This window comes from Castor canadensis, chromosome 4, assembly GCF_047511655.1.
Source record: "Castor canadensis chromosome 4, mCasCan1.hap1v2, whole genome shotgun sequence".
Classification (NCBI taxonomy): domain Eukaryota; kingdom Metazoa; phylum Chordata; class Mammalia; order Rodentia; family Castoridae; genus Castor; species Castor canadensis.
The window spans coordinates 27992570-28015393 of NC_133389.1; the positions used below are offsets into that span (position 1 = coordinate 27992570).

The 22824-nt window shown below is 44.9% G+C and overlaps 1 protein-coding gene across 3 annotated transcripts in view; it reads left to right on the plus strand.

The window, feature by feature from the left end:
* Zbtb7c (zinc finger and BTB domain containing 7C) overlaps nt 1-22824 on the plus strand; it is a 326604-nt gene that overhangs the window by 138107 nt on the left and 165673 nt on the right. The window contains exon 3 of one of the 3 annotated variants that reach the window (XM_074069858.1): nt 16243-16346. The exons of the other annotated variants lie outside the window; for them this stretch is intronic. The gene's annotated coding sequence lies outside the window, so the exon portion shown is untranslated. The remainder of the gene's footprint in view (nt 1-16242; nt 16347-22824) is intronic. 3 annotated transcript variants of the gene reach the window in all.

Genomic DNA, 22824 nt, shown 5'->3' on the forward strand with positions numbered 1-22824 from the left:
TTCCCAAAGCCACACAGCTTAAAATAATTTTCGACTTCACAGTTGAACCCAAAGGTGTTAGTGCTTTCTTACACAGCCTCCTAGTTCTTCTAATGGTAACTGCTCTTTCCAATTATTTAAAAAAGCTTATTTGTTTTCTCATTAACTTACTTGCTTAATAAATATTTATTGATGACCTTTTACATATCAGTCACAATATAAGTGCTATATAAAAATATGGTGAAAAAAAATGTGCTCCCTACCTCCCACAATCCAAACTCTAAATATGAAAATTAGAAAAGAATATAAATACACGCTATAAGCTATTTTATGTGTTATAGTCGGTTGTTAGTGTTTCCATATATTTTACTTTTAAACGCATGTCAGGGTTTTAGTCAAAACAGGTCATAGGATAACAGGCTTAAGCAGGCCAAATCAGTGTCTCCCATAGAAAAATTTTATTGGGGAACAGCACGATTAGGTAATCGCTGTTAGACTGCATGCAAAAAAAAAAAAAGGATTATTCAAGATCATTGCCTCCACACTGACTGTGCTGAGTGGGTGGGTATCTGGCTTCCCAGAAGAGGTTTTAATCTCATTAAAGTTTATCAGAAAATTGCTTACGTGTTTATCAACTCTAATTTCCCAGAAGGAGGCTGGGAATTATATCATGCAGAGAGGCTCTGTCCCGCACCAGGTTTGGGACTGTTTCTGTACTGAGCATGTGTAGAAGGTAGAAGACATAGTGGAGCAGTAAAGAGCACAGCAGCAGCAGTAACTGATCCTGAGTGTTTGTTACAGGGCAGGCACTGTGTCCTTTGCTGAAAGTTATTAACTCCCTTAGTTGTGACATTGCACTGTGACATAGGGGCCTTTGTTATCTCCATTTTACAGACAAGGATGGTGGGTTTATTAAATAGCTTGCTTATTGCTAGGAGGTAACAGAGTCAAAGGACAAAAAAATGACAGCCACTTAGTTAAAAGATCTTAATTAGGTTTGTTTTTGATTCTAGAATCAGGCCACACTTCATTCCACAAAATAGAATAAGTGTTTCCATGAGTTGAGCATAGGTTGGTGTTCCTGACAGATAGGGGCCGAGATAGCAGAAACAAAGAAGGCAGAGCTGACTGGTCATCTCCTAGTCACTTTCCTTCTAAGGCAGGGGCAGAGAGACAGATAGCAGGAAAACAGCCTCACATGAGGCTCCTTCAGTTCCTTTTGTGTGTCAGGATTAAGGCAAAGGGAACTTCACTATCAGGCCAGTTGACATGGCCTGCTTGGAAAATGTGACTGTTATCTCCACATTTGTTGGAAGATCAACACCTTAGTTCTGATTTGTTTACTTGAAATGTTGGTTTTTAGTCTGGTCTGTTTGGGCCCCTTGCAGGGGTTTAGATCTGACTAACAGCAGAAAGGTCAGGAGGATATAGCATAAGGACAGGAAGAGAATCTGTCCTCTGATGGATGACAGTGAGTAAGGCATTCTGGGAACACTGGATCCACCCATTCTGAGCCCTCAAACCATATGTGTAATCTGGAGTGCATGCATTCTAGATGGGTAGGAGTCCTATGAAACCCATTTGGACTGTGGTATTGGCTGAGCCAGGTCCCCGCTGGGTTTCCAGACCATGCGTCTGGTTTGGACAGAGGGGAGTCCCCTCCACCTGGAGGTGCTCAGAGATGAAAGTTGTCTCCCAGCCAGCAAAGACACATGAGCACAGGCAACATCAGCAGGCGATGTTGGAGCCACCAGGCCATCGGAGCTCCAGTCTGAGCGTTTTGCTGTTTACCTCTTTGTTTGTCATGTGTCTGCATCCTTGCCATTAAGCACTGCAGCAGAAGGAGCTTCAAAGTGGCAGTAAGAAGAGTGCCACCGCCATGTAGTGTCCGTAAAAGCGAGGATCATGCAGCGGGACAAGGACAGGTCCCAGGTGAAGATACTCTACGCAGCTACTTCTGCCAGTGTGCTTCAGAATCGAACCTGATAGAAACAACAGGAGCTTCTGGGTAAAAATTTAAAAAGAGCATTTAAAAATATTTTTTGTATACACCTACAAAATCCCCCAAATCCTAACCCAACTATTGCATTATTTTTACGTTGTCTCTCTTCCAAAGGTTTATCTTTACTAGGAGTTTTGTACAAGGTACATACTTGCTATTTTGCATTCTGCTTGTTTTCAATGACCAGTGGATCATAAACATTTTTCATGTTTTTGCATAATTATCATTTTAATGGCCACATAATATTCCATTGTGCAGAGGTAGTGTAATTTATTAAGCCATTCCCCTTAATGTTGGCCATTTATATGTTTTCGTTTGGGGGCTTTTATAGATAACACTGCAGTGAGCATCTTCCTGCAAATAGCTTTTGGCTGCTGCTTGCATTTCCCTAGGAATAATTCCTGATCGAGGAATTCCTGGTGAAGGACACAGACATCTATATGGCTTTTTCTCTGTATTGCTGAATTGCTTTCCAAAAAAAAAATGTTGTTTAACAGTGTCATCATCCTGAAACAAATCTACTAGCTTATCTCAACTTCAGTAGCAGGTAGTAATAGCATTTTCCCCTAAGTTGACAGACAAAGCAGTGTTAAATTTACTTTAATTTCCATTGCTTTGTTTATTACTGAAGAGTGCTATCTCACCATTATATTGTATAGACTTTTCTATGAATTATCTGTTCATTTATCTAGTATGGCCTGGTGTTTTTCTTATAAATTTAAGTGGGCACTTTATAGATTATCAATTGTTTTTGTCTTCCTGATTCAAACCTTTACTCTAGTTTGTTGTCTTTTCTTTAGTCTTAATTTTCATTATAGAGGAGCTTTACATTGTGATTTTGGGAACTGTCCATCTCTTAGTACATGAGCACTAAAAAAATTTCTAAGGAAGAGAAAGTAATTCTTCTCAGATCTTTTGGGTGCTTTATACTCCTTTCATTTAATCATCTATTTAACACAGAGTTACTAATGCTTTTTGTGGAGACAGATATCCTCCTAAACTGCAAGGATACAAAGTTTTCATCTTTTTTGGAGACTCCATTCTAGCAAGAAGAGAAACCATAAGCAAAAATGCAACTAATATGTCAGGTAGCAAGAAATCTTACAAAAAGAAAAATAAAGCAGGGTCAGAGGACAGAGAGTGACCAAGGAAAGATTTAGAGCTCAGGAAAGGCCACTCATAAAGTAACATTTGCAAAGGAGTACAGGGAGGGTCACTACCAAAAGATGTCACTATAGCAGAGACATGAATGAGGTGACAAAGGAACAGCAAGTGCATGGCCCTGAGCTGGGGACTGTATGTGGCATATTGAGAAATAAGGAAAGTCCTGCGGTTGGAGTGGAACGAGTGAGTCAGAGATCTGTCACCAGTTGATGTGGGGCCAAGGACACCAAATTTAATCTGAAGGACGTGGGAGGAGTTGACAGAGCATGCGACAGACATTATCTGCCGGACAGTCTAACTGGATCACTAGTATTACTTACTTGCTTGTAACACTAAACTTACTTCTCATGGTAAAATATCTATGTATCTTCACAGTGTCTTCTTTTGTGACTGCCCCAATCTGTGCTCATAGTCAGCTGAGCCTGGCCCCCTCCATCTCTGACTTGGTCCTGCCCTGATTATTTGTCCTCTAACTTTTAGTTTTAGTTTTTATCAAGCTATGTATATCTACAGTTCAAGGCATTGTATAGTTTAATGAAACTTATAACAAAAAGTAGCGGTCCTTTATCCACTCTTCCTCATTTCCCTTCTGCCAGTGATAATTATGTTTTCCCATTCTAGCTGTTTTTTGTCATAAATTTTATTTTTCCTGTCTCTAAGTGACATGCTTATGCAGCTGTATTTTCATTTTTCTGTTGCAAGCATTGTTATTTTTTGGCTTTTTCTTATGGAGGATAATGAGTTAGCTTCCGACATCCTCATCAAAACACACATGTCTTGTATCCTATTCTTAGGTCATGATAGGATCAGTATTTAATGTTTATATGATGTGGTGAGGCCTGGTGGTCACACTGTAGCTACTAGTGTGCTATCTGATTCCTTTCACGAATTACTTTGTTTTCTATAATTAACAATTGTCTTGGGTTTTGTTTATAGGTTTTTTGGTTTTTTTTTTTTCTTCATTTTCTGAATTTTTACCAGTAATTGGGCCTTCCCTTAATTAGATAACTACTTTCCCAGTCTTTTCAAGTACATCAGGCAGTCTGTCAATTTCATCTGCTCGTTGCAACACCACTGGAGACTTCTGGTCCAGTCCATTCTTGCCTGGTTTCTCTGTGCACAATTGTCGGCGTGGGGTCATCCTTCACTCTCATCCTAAGGATTCCCTCTCCCTCACCTTTGATTGGATCTCCTGTTACCTGGATCCAGTCTCTTTTCCTTTCTTGCTTGCTCCCTAGTTTTCATGGAGCACACCCTCCAGTTGCTTCACAAGAAAGGTGCATGAGACACTTCCTCCTTCTCTCCATTCTTTTTTTTTATAATTTAAATTTTTAAAAAATTTGATATTGGAGGTTGATCTCAGGGCCTGGCAGTTGTAGGCAAGTGTTCTGCCACTGGACCATCCCTCTATTCCCTTTTGCTTTAGTTATTTTTGAATAGGGTCTCACATTTTTGCCCAACTTAGCCCGGACCTCTATCTTCATATTTATACCCTCTGAGTAACTGGGATGACAGGCATATACACCAATCCCAACTTTATTTGTTGAGATGGGATCTCACTAACTTTTTGCCCAACCTGGCCTTAAGCATCCATCCTCCCAATCTTCACCTCCCAAGTAGCTGGAATTGTAGGCAAGAGCCATATGTCTGACCTTTTCTTTCTAATTTTTTACTCTTAAACATATGTTGCATAGAAAAGAGCATACAATTTATACATACAGTTTAATGAATAGTTATAATAAAGACACTCAAGAAATGGAAAGTTATCAGAAATTCCTTCCCTTGAGAGGTAACCATCATTATTTTTATGGTAGCAACTTCTTTTTTTTTTTTTTAAATAAAATTGTGTTTCCATATTTATCATAAATTTACCTGGTTTTAAACCTAGTAAAAAATGTAATCATTATATTATATGTGCATTTTTTTTTTTTTGCAGTATTGGGGGTTGATCTCTGGGCTTTGTACTTGCTAGGCAGGTGCTCTACTGCTTAAGCCCACCTCCAGCTCTATCTGCATTCTTGCAGGTCTTGGACAGTGATCATGTCCAGCTATAGTTCATTTTCATGACTATCTTCTATTGTATGAATATATGAGAACATACAGTAATTTTTAAAAATTATCTTTACTCTTTTTTTTTTTTATGTGGTACTGGGGTTGAACTCAGGGCCTTGCACTTGCGTGCTTGCTAGGCAGATGCTCTATCACTTGAGCCATTTCTCCAGCCCTTTTTGTGTTGGTTATTTTTGAGATGGAGTCTCACTTTATGCCTGGACCAGCCTGCACCATGGTCCCCCTATGTGTGCTTCCCATGTAACTGGGAATGACAGATGTGTGCCATTGCATCCAGTCACTGATTGAGATGGAGTCTCACAAAATTTTGCCCAGGCAGACCTGGAACCACAATCCTCTTAATCTCTACCTCCTGAGTAAGTAGGATTACAGGCTTGACCCACCTTACCCAAAGCTAAAATGATCTTTCCTTTTGATTGGCTGTCTGGTGATTTCTAGTTTGAGTGTGTTTCCATAGCCATGTGTACATATCTCAATAGATTACAAAACTAAGGATGTATTGTATTTTAGAGTGTGTTAGTAAATGTTTTGTTGCTGTGACAAAATGCCTGAGAAACTCAACTTGAAGGAGGAAAAGTTTATTTTGGCTCACAGTTTTAGAGGTGTCAGTTCCCTGTATGCTTGGCCCCATCATTTGGGGCCTGAAAGGGGTCTGAACATCACCTCATAGTGGAGAGCTCCATGGAGTAAAGCTGTTCACCTCTTGTGGAGGCCAGGAAGGAAGGGGAGAGAAAGAGAGAGAGAAAGAGAGAGAGAGAAGGAGGAGAAGAAGAAAGAGGCGGGAGGGGGAGGAAGAGAAGAAGAGGAGGAGGAGGAAGAGGAGGAGACTGGGAATAAGATACACCCTTAAAAAAAAAAGTGACCTATGTCCAAAACTAAGTCCCCATCTCCTCACAGCACATTCATCCATGAACTCCTCAACAGACTGATCCATTAATGAGGTTAGTGTCCTTGTGATCCAATCACCTCTCAATAGCACCACCAGTAGGGGACCAAGCTATCAACACATGAGCCTTTCATGGCATATATGTCCAAACTGTGAGATAAAGATGCCTGTCTTCCTTTCTACTAGGTAATGCCAAACTGCCTTTTTTTCCTCCCAAAGTGGTTGTATCAAATTCCACTGCCAGAAGCAGGCAAAGACTATATACCAAATTCCATTCCCCATTGTTCTACCTTCTGGTCAATACTTGGTATTGTCAAATCTTTCATTTTTGCTATTCTAATGTGTAGTTGGTCTGGTTTTAATTCTCATTTCCTTGATTGTTGAGATGGAGTTTCTTATATTTATTAGTACTTTCTTAGCATCTTAGATCTTAGTAACCTCCCCTCTTCTATTCCTCCTTGGCACTTCTGTGGTTTGGAGTCCCAGGTCTGTATGTCTGAACTGCTTTCTGAGTTCCCAGCTGGTCCCCTGCTTCATCTTCCATTCCGGTTCTCCTAGCAGGTCATCCTGGGCGTGGTCTTATACTCATTTGTTCTTTTATTCTCTCTACCATTGCCTGCTGACCTCTGCTCTGCACTATGTTGCCGAGAGATGATTCCTTCAAATTTCATTAGCCAGTTTTCTTGGTCTCCTGTGTTTTGACCAAGTTTGACCAATGGAAGACAAAACCAGCAGGAGACTGGAAGAATTTTAGGTGGGAAGAAGCCGGAATATTTCTCTCTTCCTCTCTGTTTTGGGCAACATCTCCTGCAGTGGCTGTGGCTTTTCCAACCCATCAGTTCTAGTTCCAGCAACAATTCCAGCCTCTGAGATCTGATAGCACCACCGTCTCCTTTTTCCTTCTATCTTCAGGAAGGGTGCAGCTTCCTGTTGTTGTAATCTCCAGATGGCCTCATCAATTGCCTAGTTGGTTTTTCAATCCTTCTAACACTTTCATAGCTAATTCCCTCATATTAAATTCCCTCTGTGAAACTACCTGGCATGGACTTTATTTTTCTACCTGGATCCTGAGTGAAACAGACTCTCTGGGCCAAACTTTCCAATCAAGGAATTGTCAGATTCTGTTGCCAATTGCATAGAGTTGAAATCCTCTGATTTAACTTTCAAAATCTTATTCACTATCTACAAATTCCAGCCCTCATTATCTACAAATTCCACCTACCATTCTTGTTCATCTGATCTCTTCATTCCTGCCTCTGTCTCTTGTTCAAGAAAGATCTGCCAGATAACACCCCCCCCACAATAGTAACCTTCTATTCTATTCATATTTCAAGGTTCCATCCAAGCATTATTTCTTCTCTGAAGTATTCCTTCAATTCAAACAAAATCCTGAAGTTCTCTGTTCCCTGAGCCTGGGAAGAGTTTTACATGGTGTCCTTGTTGATTTTCTGATCTGTAAGTTTATCTCTTTCCTTAAAGTTCATACACCTGCTCAACATATTGATGAAGTCCCTCTAATGGGCAAAACTTGGTCGCAAATTTGTGACGGTACCTATTCATTTACGAGCTTAAAGGTCTTCTGGAGAAGTTGACATTAGCTGCACACAAAAATGTGGATGAATTTAATCAGAATGATTTTCTACAAGAATCTTGACAAACTTGGACACAGGAAGGAGAGTTGGGTGGGAACAATGGGAAAACATAGACCTGGCAGAAGAAATGAAGAACTTATTCTGAATGTAGCACAGAGAAACTAAAATTGAGAAATACAGGAGAGGTTAGCAGATATGAAAGGCTAAATGGAAGGCCTAACACATGTTGAATTCTTAAGTATAGAATAGTGAGAATGAAAAAGATAACTCTTTAAAGATAAAAATTGCTGAAGATTTTCCAGAATTGGTGAAAAAACACAAATTCTCAGATTAGAGAACTAAAATGAATACCAGGAAGATAAACTGAAAGAAACACTCAGTGAAAAACTGAAAAGTCAAACATCACTGAACTCAGTTTTTAAAATGGTAAATTGCTCTAAGAAGCAAACATCTTAGAGAAATTGACAGAATAAAGTCCTGTCTCTTACCTTAAAAAAAACCCTTGAAAGTGAATTTGCACAATATTAATAATAGAAAGGTCTTAAACTAGCCAGGACAGCAAAACTGGAAACAGCTTACATCTTGATAGCAACCATGGCAGCCAGAAGACATCTTCAAAATGCTGATAGGGTTGGGATAGCAAACTAAAACTTTATGCAAATATAAATGATCAAAAAAAGACATACTTGGACAAACAAAAACTCAGAGAGCTCACATCAGAAGATAATTACCAAAGGACTCCTAAGATGTTTTCTTAAGAAAGAAGGAGACATTGCAGAAGGAAGCACTAAGATGCAATGGGAAATGAAGAACAAAACCTTTGGTAAATATATAGGCAAATATAAACAATATTCCCTTTATAAAAACACTAAGATCAAGGATTAGTGGCAGAATAAGACAAAAATACAAGGACAAATAAACAAATTCACCAGTACAAGTAAGAAGTTTAAACACACCTTTTCAGTAGTTGACAAATAAAGTGGAACAAGAAATTGCTAAGCAACTAGAAGATGTAAAAAAGCCAATCAAGATGCCTAATTGGTGGCCATAAGTCCACCAATTGAGAATATATGTCCTTCAAGCACACATGAGCAATTCCCAAAACCAGTCTTATATGAAGTCACAAATCACATCTTAATAGATTATGAAAAAGCAAGACTGGACGGAGTGCATGCTATGCTGTGATTTGTATTTAGCAGGTAGATCCACACAGAAAGAACACACGTACATATGTTTACACACACATATGTGTGTGTATGAGTCTGGAAGACTGACCCACAAACTGATAACAGCATTTTCTTCTGGGGGAGAGAGCTAGGAGCTAAGGCTGACAGAGCTATGTTTCATTATATGCACGTGTTTCTTTTTTTTTTCTGCCATCATTGTGTGTTACTTTTTGTTAAAATGGTAAGATTTAAATAGACTTAGGCAGCTGTAAAAGAAATAATTTAAGGTAATATATCATAACACAACTTGCTATCCATCTGAAATGACGGACCTAGGTTACTGTAAGCTCAGAGAGAATCCGGCCTGCTTGTGGACTGCAGGAGACTTCAGGAAGAAGGGATTTTTGCTGGGTCTTTAGGTTCAGGTAGACTGAGATTGGGAGAGAAAGGGAGGACATTCTAGGTCCCTAAACACACAGGATCAGTGCTTCTGAGGCTCATAAGCTGTGAACATTGGCCCTGGAGATTGGCACGCAGGGAGGGACTTGAAGGGGGGAGAGTAGACATAATGGCCCATGCATAGGTAATGACCCAGAGATCCTCAAAGAAGAAGCCAACCTCACCTGGGAGCTTCTGAGATGGAAGTGTGGAATCTTTAAAAGGGTCTCTGGATCTTCTCGGCCTTTGGTCTGGGCCACAAGCAGCCTCCAGCCTCCCTGCAGGAGCTAATTTGGGTCAAACAGTGCCCGTTATTGCAGAAGTCCACATGAGCATGCACCCTTCTGAAAACAACATGGCGCTCAACAGCCATTCCTTGGTTCTCACACTGCTATCAATTTGGCTTTTGTTGAATCTGGGTTTTTGAATATAGAGAAGCACTTTACAAGTATCCTTGACTGTTAGAAAGTGCTTGGGAGGGAGCAGGCGGTGTCCAGCCTGTCAGAACAGGAATGGTAAAACTGGTAGTGACATAGCACTGGGTCCAGATCCCTGGTCTTCCTGTTAGGAGTTGGGGTTTCTCAGCCAGGCTTTCCAAGCCCCTCACAATCTCGCTCCATCTCTCCCACTCAACATCCCTGTTCTTCCCACCTCAAAACCTGTACTCATCACAACCTTTCTCTTGTACACCTTGATTGTTTCCATTCAACCAAGGGGTGGGTGTTGATGGTGACATACCAAGGTGGCATGCTACTTACCTTAACTAAAATTAGTTCTCAACTAATTTTACATCTTGACTGGGTACTAGGATAAAATTTGTGGATATATGCATATGAGATTGCTAATACTAATAGCTACTAAATTGACAGGAGAAACTATAGGAGAATGGAAAATCCCACTAGTTAGGAAGCAAGAGAGATAAATTTTAGGTTCAGTTTGGCAACTGACTTACTGGGTGTGTCTGTCAATTGCTGCTGAGGTAATTACCCCAAAACATCATACCTGAAAGTTAAAATCCATTTTATTATATCTCATGGTTTGGTGGGTCAGGAGTTTGGACAGAGCTCAGCTTATGATTCTTCTGTTCTAGGTAACCTTGACTGAGCTAGTCTAGAAGCTCCAAGGTGATCTCACATGTTTGACATCTTGGCGGGTGTATTTATTTCCTAGTTCTGTCACAAAGTGTCACAACCTAAGTGGCTTTAAACAACAGAATTGTGTTCTCTTGCAGCATTGGAGGCCAGAAGTTTGTGATCAAGGCATTGGTAAGCTGTGGTCCCTCTGAAGATTCTGGGGAAGAATCTTTCCTTGTTTCTTACAGCTCCTGGTGGCTGCCCGATCCCTGCCCACAATTCCTCACCTTGCAGTGCATCACTCCAACCTCTGCTTCCATCTTTTTAGGGCTGCCATTTCCCCTGTCTGTCTGTGTGTCTCTGGGTAAGGGTTTCCCTCCTCTTATAAAGACACCAGTTAGACTGGGTTTAGGGACCACCCTCATTCAGTATGACCTCATCTTGATTACATCTGCAAAGAGTTTATTTCTAAACAAGATCTCATTCAGATGGACATGAATCCAGGGAGTGGGGAGACACTATTCAACCCAACATAAGAAGTTAAAATGCTATAAGATTGATTGGCTGCCAGATTGGGCTGAATCCCTGTACATGACCGCTCAACCTTGGGTCTCTCGGGTGACCACACTTCCTCGGTAGTGGCTCGGGCTTTCAGGATGATGTCCCAAGAGACCCAGTTGGAAGCTTCAAGCCTTCTTATGTTGGCCTTGAAAGTTACAGAATGACATTGTTGCCACATTCCACTGGTGAAGCAAATCACAAGGCCAGCTGATATTCATGGAAGGGAATTAGATTCTTCCTCTTGATGCAAGAAGTACCTGAGAATTTATAGCTGTCTTTAACCTGCCACCCCATGTTATCCTTGTGGAGACACTGTCCCATGTGTGTAATGTGACTGTGAAAGGTGTTTTCATGCTTTTGTGCTCATTTAATCACCTAAACATTCTGAGTCAGGCTATATCCGGTCCCCATGTGGGAAAGTCAAAGTTCAGAAAGGTTAAGGAACTTGTGTAAATCCATTCAGTAGCTATCTGTAGAGCTAAGATATGAACCTATGGCTGTGTATGTTCCTCCCAGGACACCACCCTGGAAAGAAAAGAGAGCCAGTGTCTTGTTGGTAGGAGATTTTTAGAACTGCTCCAGAAAACTTGGAATGGCATGAATATGCAGCTTCTGTGCCCATGCACCAGGGGCACTTGGGAACTGTGCAACCATGAGAGCAGTAAGAATTCCCTGTGCTGGACTCCTTACCAGGACCACTGCTTACCTACTAAGCTCTCCTTTCCCCATCCAGCAGCCCTGAGGGTCTCAGATGTACTTGGTGCAACTGTTGACATCACCAGGTATGCCCCCTCTGTGGGAAAACTGGCTGCTGTCCCCAGAGGGTAAGGCTGCATCTGGACCATGAGCCCCCTCCAGGTGTCCCCTTATTCATCAGGTCCCCTGCTTCCCCTTCCCATCATGGTTGTTGTTAACTCTTCTGTATGCCCTGTAGAGATGGGGCCGGGAGAGGCAGTCACATTCCCAGCACGTGTGGGGGATGCAAGGGTGCCGTGCTGTGCCTCAGGCTTCCCCTCCCCGCTTGTGCCATCCCCTCCCTGGTCTGGCATGTTCAGTTCAATTCCTTCTAAGAAACATGTGTTGAGTGCCAATTAGGGCCAAAAATCTGTCCCAGGCATGGGGGTGGCACACCTGCCATGTGACAGGGAACTAGAAAGAGAGCTTAAACATCATTTTAGTTCTGTGGATTTAATTAACACAGGAGGAGCAGAGAGGCCCAGAGCCCTGTATAAGCCCAAGCACCTTCCTGTTCAATCCAGGGGCTCCTCCAAACCCCTCAGTCCTGCTCTCAAGCAGCTTCTGGTGGGGAAACTTCCAGAGGCCCTGCTAGCCCCAGTCAGCTAGGATCTCATGTGGGGAGAGGGCTGCTGGATGGCTGCAAGCCCTCTCCTGAGAGCTGTGTGACGAGCCCCTGAGAAGGAATGTTGATTCCGCTCTTAGATAAATCTTTATTGCTAATCTGCACAAAGAAACGTTAACGATTTTAATTATGGGCTTGGGTTAATACATCAGGTAAATGATTTTATTTAGAAAATGCAAACTAATCCTCTTTGCAGAGAGGCTGTGTCTCAGGGCCCTCCCACCTGCTTGTCTGGAGTGGGAGGAGTCCATGAGGTCCCAGTGGCACAGTGTCCCACACCTGCACCAGTCCAGGACTGCGGCCTGTGAGGGAGAAAGGAGTTCCCCAGGCCGTTAGCTCCCGCAAGTCATCCCCATTCCTTCCTGCCGACTCTTCGACTCTTCGGCAATTCCCGCCAACAGAACTGATTATTCCTCAATTTGTTCCAACCTGAAAATAAAGACAGATAAAGTGAAAATATTCCGGGAACAATGCCAAGGCAAAGGCATTAAATTATTAAGCGATCTCTATCTGAGTAATGGATTTATGCCCTTTAACAACTTTAAAAGAAATATAATGTTTTTCAATACCCTCTTTTAGGGAACTTCTTATAAATGAACTGTCCATTTTATTAGTATTAAAGGAAATGGGGATTGAATCACAGCTTCTAGGGTTAGTGATTATCTGCAGGTTTCTCCTTAGAGCTGGGAAAATTAACAACGTAGAATAATCCACACATTTTTTTAAAGGGCACTTTACAAGATATTGTACAGTAAATTGGAAAATGTATAACTATCCATCAAGGTAAATCTTGGGAATAAAATAATTAGAAACCATACAACCATGGCCAGGGAAGGTGTACGCTAAAATTAGACTTCATGTGGCTGTGTTTTGATGTCCCTGGACTGGATGTTGGTGGTGGAGTGGGACAGGAAGCTGGGTGGAGTGGAGCTCAGACAGGACTTTGAGTGTGGGGAGAGCTGTCCAGAGCTGTGGGGCTGTGGAGAGTATTTTGGGGTGGTTTGATTTGGGGGGATGAACATGATGTTTTAACTAGAGTCTGGCAGCCCTCTTGGTTTCTCCTCTCTCTTCCTGTGACCCTGGCTGCCTTCTCCTTAGCCTGGCATGATCTTCCCTGCTTGCCTTTCCAGATGGTTTGAAGCTCTGTGGTTGCCACTGATGAGCCAGATGGATTCCTTCCATGGGGTCAGAGGACAGGGGAAGGGGGAGAAAATATCATCGCTGCTAAAGTCTGGAGTATGGATGTGAGAAAATGTGTGTGTGTGTGTGTGTGTGTGTGTGTGTGGCATGCCCTTTGAGCTGAAAGGTTTTTACTTCTGCCTGGAGCCTCCTGACGGCTGGCATCCAACGAAGGGTTGTGGGCTGGCGGGCAGGGGGTGGGGGTGGCAGCCACAATGTGCCAGGGCCTCTTTTCCTCTTCCTGCCACAGCCTCCGCCCTTGGCAGCTGCTCTCAGGCCAGTGGGTGGGGTGGGGCAGTGAGGAGGGGTCCTGCCAAGGAGGAGGAGGTGGAAGTGAAGGGAGGGAGAGGCCCCACAGGACCTGCCCCACCCATGAGTTGCAAGGCCCCAGTCCCAGGGCAAGGACCCAGCACACCCATGCCAGGCAAAAGCCACACCCTCCTGCCAGAGCCAGGCTGGAGAAGGCATTCACTCTCAGGGATGACCTGTCACATGTCATCTATGGTCAGAAGTAGCCACTGGCCTTAGAGCTCATGTTGTCTATCCCTCCCCTCCCATGGTACAGCAAGGGAACTGAGGCTCACACCAGTGAAGTGTGTAGGGGTGGGGGAAGTGCTGTTGTTATTATGATTATGGTTGCTATTTATCACCTGAGGTTGGCTAGTCATCCTTTTCAGGAGGCCCTGTCTCCCTGGGTCAGGGATGCTCCCTGCCCAGTTAACCTTGCCTGCCAACCTCTTCACTCAGGAATCATTAAAATTCAGCATCTCTGGCTGTCCTCCCACCTACACATCCCTCTCTCCTTGGGACCCATCCCCTCTCTTCCGTGGCTATACAACAGAACCATTGCAATGGACTTTTCATATGGAATAAGCACTTGCCCTTTAATGACCCCTCCTCGGGATGTTTCTCTGACACCCCGTCTCTAGCTCTGAAAGTGAGGGAGAGGAGGATCCCCTCCCCATCACCACAAGTCTCATACTTCCTAGGCAGCCTGTGACATCTCCTAATTCCTCAGTTTCCCCTCTTAGTTCCTAGAGGACAAAGACAAGTCCAGTATTTACTACTGGGAATCCTTATGGTAAAGCAGGGTATAGTGAAACAGGACTCCCATCTCCCTTGGGCCTGAAAGAATTAGCAAAACTCTAAAGCACAGTCAATTATTCCCTACCATCAGCTTCAGGCCACTATAATAATGATGGTGATAACTGCACCCATAGCCTACCATAGTATAGATGGTCATTAGCACTTTCAGGGTCATTTGAAACTCCTTGGCAAAGGGGACACTGAGGGCAAACAGATGGATGAAATCCAAATATAATCCTGTGGGTAGAGGCCACTCCAGGAAGACAGTGGTACATACCCCCTCCCTTGTGACTGGAGAACTGGCTGAGAGGGAGAGGATGGTCTACCTGGCTCACACATCTGACAGTCAGGAAGATGTGGGAATTCACTGAGAGGTTTGTGCAGGGCCGGGCTGGTGAACAGGCAGCATCTCTCTTCTCTAATTGTAAACAGGACACAGTGGTCTTTCAGCTCCTGGATGCTTGTCCAGCCCCTCTCGGCCCAGATGGCCTTGTCAGGTACTTCTGAGGATCACTGTTCTCTGGGCTGCAGGCAGAGAGGGAGGGCTGTAACTGTGCTTCTGCATTCCCCAGTGGAAGGCTGAACTGGCCACCAGCCTTGTAGGCAACTGGATGTAGAGGTGTTCTCTCAGGAAACATGTCCTGGCTGCCCAATGTGGATGAGGCCCCATGTAGCATTCTGGAGGATGCAAAGGTATGCCAGGTATGTCTTAACCCACAGGTGTCTCTAGTACAGGTAGAAAGGGAAGAGTCAGATATGTATGATTTAAGACCCATGACCCTCAGTTTTCTTATTTTTAGAGGGCTGTCTCTACAAGCTGACTTTCCAGCCCTCCCATTGTGTAAAGGTCTTTCATTGTGATGGGTGTCCTTGTCTCCTTAACAACATACCATCTTTTTGTTGTTCTTGGGACTGGGGTTTGAACTCAGGGCTTTGCACTTGCAAAGCAGGTGCTCTACCACTTGAGCCACACCTCCAGTCCATTTTATTCTGGTTATTTTTAAGATGGGGTCTTGAAAATTAGTTGACTGGACTGGTCTTGAACCATGATCCTCCTGATCCAAGTAGCTAGGACTGAGAGCTGGGAGAAAATGAAAACCAAAATGGGAAGAGAGCCCTTTGGGGGAAGTGATTGCCTGATATCTGGAGACAGAAAATCTTGGGGAAAAACACATGCTGGAGATGTTTCCTGGATGGAGGGCTCCACCTATATTGGTTATCTATGGCTGTGAAAAAATTAGCCCCAAAACTTAGTGGTTTAAAACAATAATCAGTTACAAGATACTGTCCTATGGTCAGCAATCTGGATGGACTTCATATAGTGTTCTTGGGGTCACTTAACTGTCAGGACTCAGCTGGGACAGCTTGAGATGACCGGGCTTCTCCGTCTCTTGTTCTTAAGGAGGCTAGCAGTATGTGGCACGGATGTGCTAAGAGGAAGAAAGCAGAAGCTGCAAGAGTCCTGGACTCAGAAGTTGCACAGTCACCTCCACTGGGCTGTAGTTTGGATCTGGAATATTCACCAAAGTCCATGTGTTAGATAGAGGCTTGTCCCTAGACCATGGCACTATTAAGAGTGGTAGAACCTTTAAGCACTGGGGCCTAGTGGGAGATATTAGGTCATGGAGATGTGCCCTTGAAGAGGATTGTAGGACCCAGTCTTTTTCTTTTGCTCTGTGACCACAGGTGAGCTGTTTTGCTCCATTATACACTCCTGCTGTGATGTGCTGCCTCGCCACAGGCCCAAAATTGACAAGACCAATTGAGCAAGGATTAAAACCTCCAAAACTGTGAGCCAAAATAACCTTTTCTCTTTATCTTTATAGGTTGATGAACTCAGTTATTTTTTATAGTGACACAAAGCTGACTCACACGTTCTGCATTCTGTTGGTCCAAGCAAGTCACAGGCGTGTCTACGCTCAAGTGCTAGAAAACCAGCCTCTACATCTAATGGGAGGGGTGACAAAGTCACATTGCAAGGAGGCCTGTGTGTGCCATGGAAGGAATTATTGCAACCACAATTGAGCAAACAGCCAACCACACTACCCAAAGCAGACCTAGTTTCCTTATTGTCTGAAAGGCACTGGGCAGTCCCCAGAGGGCTTGGGTCCCTGTGATTGTTCATTCTCACCCTCTCCCTCTCCATCTCTCTCCCCAGTTCCCTCTCTCTTCCATTTCCTAATCTCCAATATAGTTGTATTAACCCATCAGATGAAGCAGATAATAGCTGTGGGGGGGCAGGGTGGAGAAGTGGATTGTGGGTGGGGTCTGTTTGTGTTCAGGCCTACAGGCATGTGTGTGTAATAGAGCAAAGACATTCGCACCTGCCTCCTGGACACGAAACCACCTGGGGCACCTGGACTGGCAAGAGAGAAATCAGAAATGACACAAAGGGAATGTTGCAACCAGTGGATAAACTCATGCTTAACTGATGAATAAACTTTAAGTCACTGAAATATTTTAGCAATTTGGATGGAAAAGTAAGCTGCCTGAGTTGGCAGAGTATATAGAACCCAGTTTAACAACTTCACTACAACTTCCTTTACTGTACACTGTGTTCAGACCATTTAGCTGTTATTTATTGGGCTTTTACTGTGTGCCTAGTGCCGGGTAAAATGTGTAGGTTTACGTCCATCACCTGTAATTCATAGCAACTCTGAATGACAACTGTGTTCCTCCCCAATTCATGGACTGAGGTAAAGGCCTAGCAAGGTTAACTGACTTGCCATGATAGAAAGCAGTGGTGCTGGTGTTAGAACCTAGACCAGTCAGACAGAGCCCCTCATGTTAGCATCCCACACTGAATGTTCCAGAAAACTGTTCTCAGCATGGTTTGCATTTAGTTAAAGACAGGGATGCCAGGGGCTCTGAGCTGTCGTGGAACTGTTGTCTAATCCGTGGTCCTGTCTGCCTCCTCTCCCCATTGGAGGCCCTCCCTGGCCTCTGCAGTCTCCGTTCTTGGCTTTCTTCTGTCACATGGACTCTCCACCACTCCTTGTGCTGATGGCAGCTCCTTCCCCCCCATGCTTCTAGCACTCTTTAGTCTTATTAATCAGCTCTGTGTTTTGGGACTTCTTCACTAGTTTTAGATTTGTGACTTTAGTAGGCTTTTGTGCTGTTCGTGGTTAAGAGTGCTGAGCTGTGGGACCCGGATTTGTATGAGTATTTGTTTGTATAAACACATGCAGGTCCAGTAGCCCTTAGACACTGTATTCAGCTGCTAGTAACAGAGACCATAGACAATAATGACTTAAAAAATTACAAAGAATTTTTTTTCTCATGTAGGTGGGTATTTCAGGGCTAGTATAAAATACCCACAGTTATCTGGGACTTCATTTACTCTGTTCTACCATTCTTGCCTTAGCATTTTCATGGTCTAAGATGGCTGCTGGAGTTCCAGGTATCACAACTTTTATAGGGCATTTTGGAGGTCCCATCCAGAAACTATTTCCTGTATTCTGTTAGCCACTTTTATCTTCAAGGTTGTCTGGGAAATGTGATTTCCAGACACATGAGTCACCTATGTTTATAAATCATAGGGGTGCTGGCCATTAGGCAAGAAAACAATAAACAGATCCTCTTCCTGAGACCCACCAGTTGGGATGGATGGAGAAAACAGGCAGTTTTCCCATTTTATAGATGAAGAACTTGAGGTTCAAGGAGGGTAAGTGACTTGCCCAAAGTCATAGTAGCAGAACTGGACTTAAGACATAGGCTTCTGGCCATGTCTTTGTATGGCCAACCCATGGAAGAAGTAAGGTACAACATATCTCCACCTCTCCTATTTGCCTCACACATGCACCCATGTGGCCAGGGTTTTTCCAACCAAAAGGCCCTTTGCAATGTGTTCAAGTAGAAGAAATAGTCTAGATCCCCAAAGTGTGTCCTCCACTCCCCCATTTCCTATGAAGGTCAGTGATTGCGCTATCTTTGTGTATCCCGTGACGTCTTTTCACCCGCTAACTCATGGTGATCCCAGGGCTGAAGTCCCTGAGTTTCTAGGCTATGCCAGTGGGATTTGGATGAGGAAAACCATCGCCTCTATCCTGACACCTCTTCTCTTATTTGGGGGCCTTTACTGAGGCCAACCTATCACCTATGGCCAGGAAGCAGGTCTACACACTACTGGGTCTCAAAGCTGTCCTGGGCGTGTGCCTGCCCATTCCTTCCTGCTGCTGCCAACCCCAGTGTAAGACCATCCCCCAGCTCTTCCTAAGAAGCCAGGAGCTCTGTGCACGGGGCTCCGTGTGTAGTCACAGGCAGCCATCTGCCTGGAATCCTGCCAGTAATTTATCTTGGGGTGGTGTTTCAAATGTGGCTGCTGCAGAGCGTGGGTATGGGGGTTGCTATCTCAGAATGTGGGTCAGGACTGCCAGCCACAGGCAGGGACTCTACACCTAGCTGTTCTAGCCCTATCTTTGCCTCTCCCTTCCCTTTTCAGATTTCTCTATGCCTCCATGGAGTTCCTTTGGGCTCAGAGTAGGGGGATAAGAGCTGGTGGCCTGCTAGTCTGAGGAGCGATGAAAGCCGGGGGAGACTCATGAGCTTCAGGAGTGAAGGGGCAGCGGTTCATAAATTGTGATGATGGGCCCAGCTTGGCCCATCCTCAAATGAACACATCCTCAAACAGGAATAGCCCCCTCGTGCCCTGTGTCTCTATGCGAAGGCTCAACCTTTCCCTCCAGCTACATGGCGGGATGGGCATTGCCCCAGGGGAGTGCCCAGGATCAGCTTTGGAAGGCCACAGGTAAGTACTCAGCTCCATGAGCCTTAATTTCCCCCAGCTGATTAGCAGGAGTGATACCACCTCTATTCGCCTGAAGAGAACAGACACGAAATGCCTTGTAATTCTGGCGGGCTCTCATGAAAACACAGTCCTGTTGTAAGCATGAGCTGCTTCTCCTCCCACCCTCTACCCAATCTGGCATGACCTTAGGCATAGGCCTCTCACCTGGCCTGAGTGCCATTTAAGTTCCAGGATCATCCAGGATGGAGGCTGGCAAGAGCAGCAGCAGACCTCATCAGTCTGTTCTTTGCGTCCTGGACAGCCTCCTGGGGTCACAGGATGCCTTCAGGGCGACAGCATAAGGATAAAGGAAGTGTGGGTGAGGCTGAGGCAGCCTGCAGGGAACCGGGCAGTAGCAGGAGGCAAGAGGTGGAGGCTGTGAGCCCATTGACTGGGTCTGATCCAGGTCCTCTTGCTTACCTGATATGCGAGGGCCTCCATGTGACTTTACCTCTCTGGGTCTTCACTTTCTCAGCTGGGCAGTGAAGCTGACAGTATTTGCTTAATTGGGCTAGCCCAATGGGTTCACATACGTGAAGCACTTGTTAAATTTGAGCTACCATTATTGTCAGCTGTTGGTTGATGTACTCATTTCTGCAGAACCTGGATTCAGTTCTGGAATCCTACAGCCCCAGGTTGGGCTCCTGGATTCTTAGATATAAGATCAGTATGAACTCAGTAGCTTGGGGGCCCTGGTGGTTTGGGTTCCAGGTACATCTTTGTTCTCTAGAGGCAGCCCTGGGTCCTACAGCTGTAGGACCCCTGCTCAGCACCACTGCTGGCACTGGGACTGGGCCTCGGTGAAGTGGCCTGTGGCTGAGGTTCCTTTGTTTCTCTCCTCTGCTCCTGATCTGTATAGAACCCAAAATGCCATCCAGGCCGAACCCACTGTTTGTGAACCTCACTGTGCTCTGACTTCAGAGGTGTCTGGCACTGGCGCCTTCCCATTTCCAAGTACATGAGCTTGGAGAAGGCTGAGCCTTGGCTCCTTGCTCCAGGAACAGATGTTATCAGGTCCACCAGGCCCCTCAGCAGCAGACGATGGGCTCTGCACCACATCTGTTGATTACAGAAGCTGATGGGGACAATGTTGGACAGTACTCCAGGGCCAGGTGTCTTCCTGGGGGTGCCATCGAAGACATTTGGGGGCCTCTTTGTTATTCTTCTGCCTTGGCTTTCATCTTGCTCTATTGCCTTCACCTCTTAACCAGTCTCTCTGCCTCATTCTCCCCACCCATCCTCTGCTCTGACCCTGGAGCAAGGACCTGCCCACTCACCCTGCAGATTTCACTCTTCCCCACTGTGCTGAGGACCAAATGCAGTATGAGCAGACCCCTGCTCTGATATCTCTCCCCCTCCACTCTGCTGCTGTACCCACCTGCCTCCATTTGAGGTGCCCTTTCCGTGAGGCCAGCATTGCCCCTGTCAAAATGCAGACTCCACTACAAATTCTAGTGTGGATTTGCACGTAGAGCTCTGGAACTTGCTGCCTGGCCCTGAACCCTTTCCCCACCATATCCAGTTGTATGACCTGGGAGGGGACTATGTACCTCAGTGAAGTGGCCCGCATCTGGGGTTTCTTTGTTCCTCTTCTCAATTGTCCCTACCTAGAACACAGGGGCAATAACAGAACCTGCCTTACAGAGAGGCCTCTGGGAGTCAGTGGATTAACACATGTGGATGCTTGGAGCAGGGCCCTGCATGACGTCAGCTCTCGTTAGGAGTTATGGTCATTATCATCAGTTTCCCTGGCTAGCTGAAGCCAGATTTTGCCAGGAGAGTGAGCTCAGGGCAGCGTCTGGGGGCAGAAGCTGGCAGTGTGAGCTGTGCAGGAGAAGAAAAAGTGCTGGGATCTGGAGGCTGGTCCTGGGTGGTGGGGCCACCCGGGCAGATGGCTCACCTCGTGCTCCTGCTGCTGCATCCATCGGGCTGAGCTGTTAGGATTTGGATCCCAGCTTCCCTCAGTCCAGTCCAGGCACTTGGCCTTAAAACTTCCATATGCAAATTTGGGGTGGACGCAGTTCAACCACAACACATGGTGAGGGTGTCATGATAGCAGGAATGTGGGACCGATGGGAGGCACGGATTCCACAGGGCTGCAGGTGGAGTTAGAAGGCTCAGAATGGAAGGTTCATGGGCTAAAGGGAAGAGGAGCTTCCTACTGAGAAGTCATGCTGGGAAGCCATGAAAGCCTTTCTACTTACTCTGGAAAATGGGTCCAGATCACAAGAGATTTGGAGACCTAGGTTTGGGGGTGGTGGGGGTGCAGCACCACCTTCTATCACACCCATGTCCTTTGCCCCCAGGAAGTGAGCACCAAGGACATCAACCTCTTTGCTCCCTCTCTACCTTCCCATTACTGCCCTGCTATCTCTGCCCAGCTTCTTTGTCTCCTAACCAGCTGGTTCTGTTCAGTTATGTAAGTGATTTAGTGTGTCAGTTGCCACTTTCTCCACAAGACCAGAGCCTTGGAGACCAGGCATGGCAGCTCTACCCCCTCAGGCTTCCCCAGTGCCCTGTGAATCCCAGAATAGATCTTCCTTCTCACTGCCAGAGCTGAGAAAACAAATTTCTCTTCAGCACAAAAAGAACCTTAAAAGCAATCAAAGCTGCCCACAGGGAAATCAGCTGCCTGCCAAGGTGGTGATTGCCCAGATGCTGGGGGTAATCTTAGTGAGGTGGAGGACCACTGTGTGTGCTGGCACTGTGGAGGGAGAACTGCACCCAGTGAGGATGACTTGGATGTCCCCCACGGGTCTGCTAATGTTAAGATCAAACAATGACTGGGAACAGGATTCTGTGAGCCCAACTCACTCAGGATTGGCCATTTAAACCCAGATCTTGGGGGAAATTAATTTTATTTGTCATTTATTGCTGCACCCACTTCAAAAAACAACTGGTAACATTCTGAATTTTAAAAACGCTTATATACAACAGGTAATTAAAAATAAACTCAGAGACCATACCGTCCAGCAATTCTAGCAATATCCAAAAAAACCAAAAGCGGAGACTCAAACGGATTTTTGTACACCCACGTTCAGAACAGCACTATTCACGGAGGTCAAAAGGTGGAGGCAACCCAAATGTCCACTGACAGGTGAATGGATCAATAAGATGTGGTATATCCTTGCACTGGAATATTATTCAGTCTTAAATAGGAAATTCTGATGCATGAACATAGATGAATGAACCTTGAGAATGTCATGCAGAGGAATAAGCCAGCCACAAAAAGACAAAATACTGTGTGATTCCACTTACAAGAGTGACCTAGAACAGTCAAGTTCATAGGGACAGGAGGAATGGTGGTTGCCAGGGGTTGGGGGCAGAGGAGAATGGCAGTTATTGGTTAACAGAGTTTAAGTCTGGAAGGCAGCTCCGCTCACTACTATACCACTAATGCTGCATTGGAGAGATGAAAAACACTCTAGAGGGTGGCGGTAGTCACATGGCAATGTGTATGTGCTCAGTAACACTGAACTTAA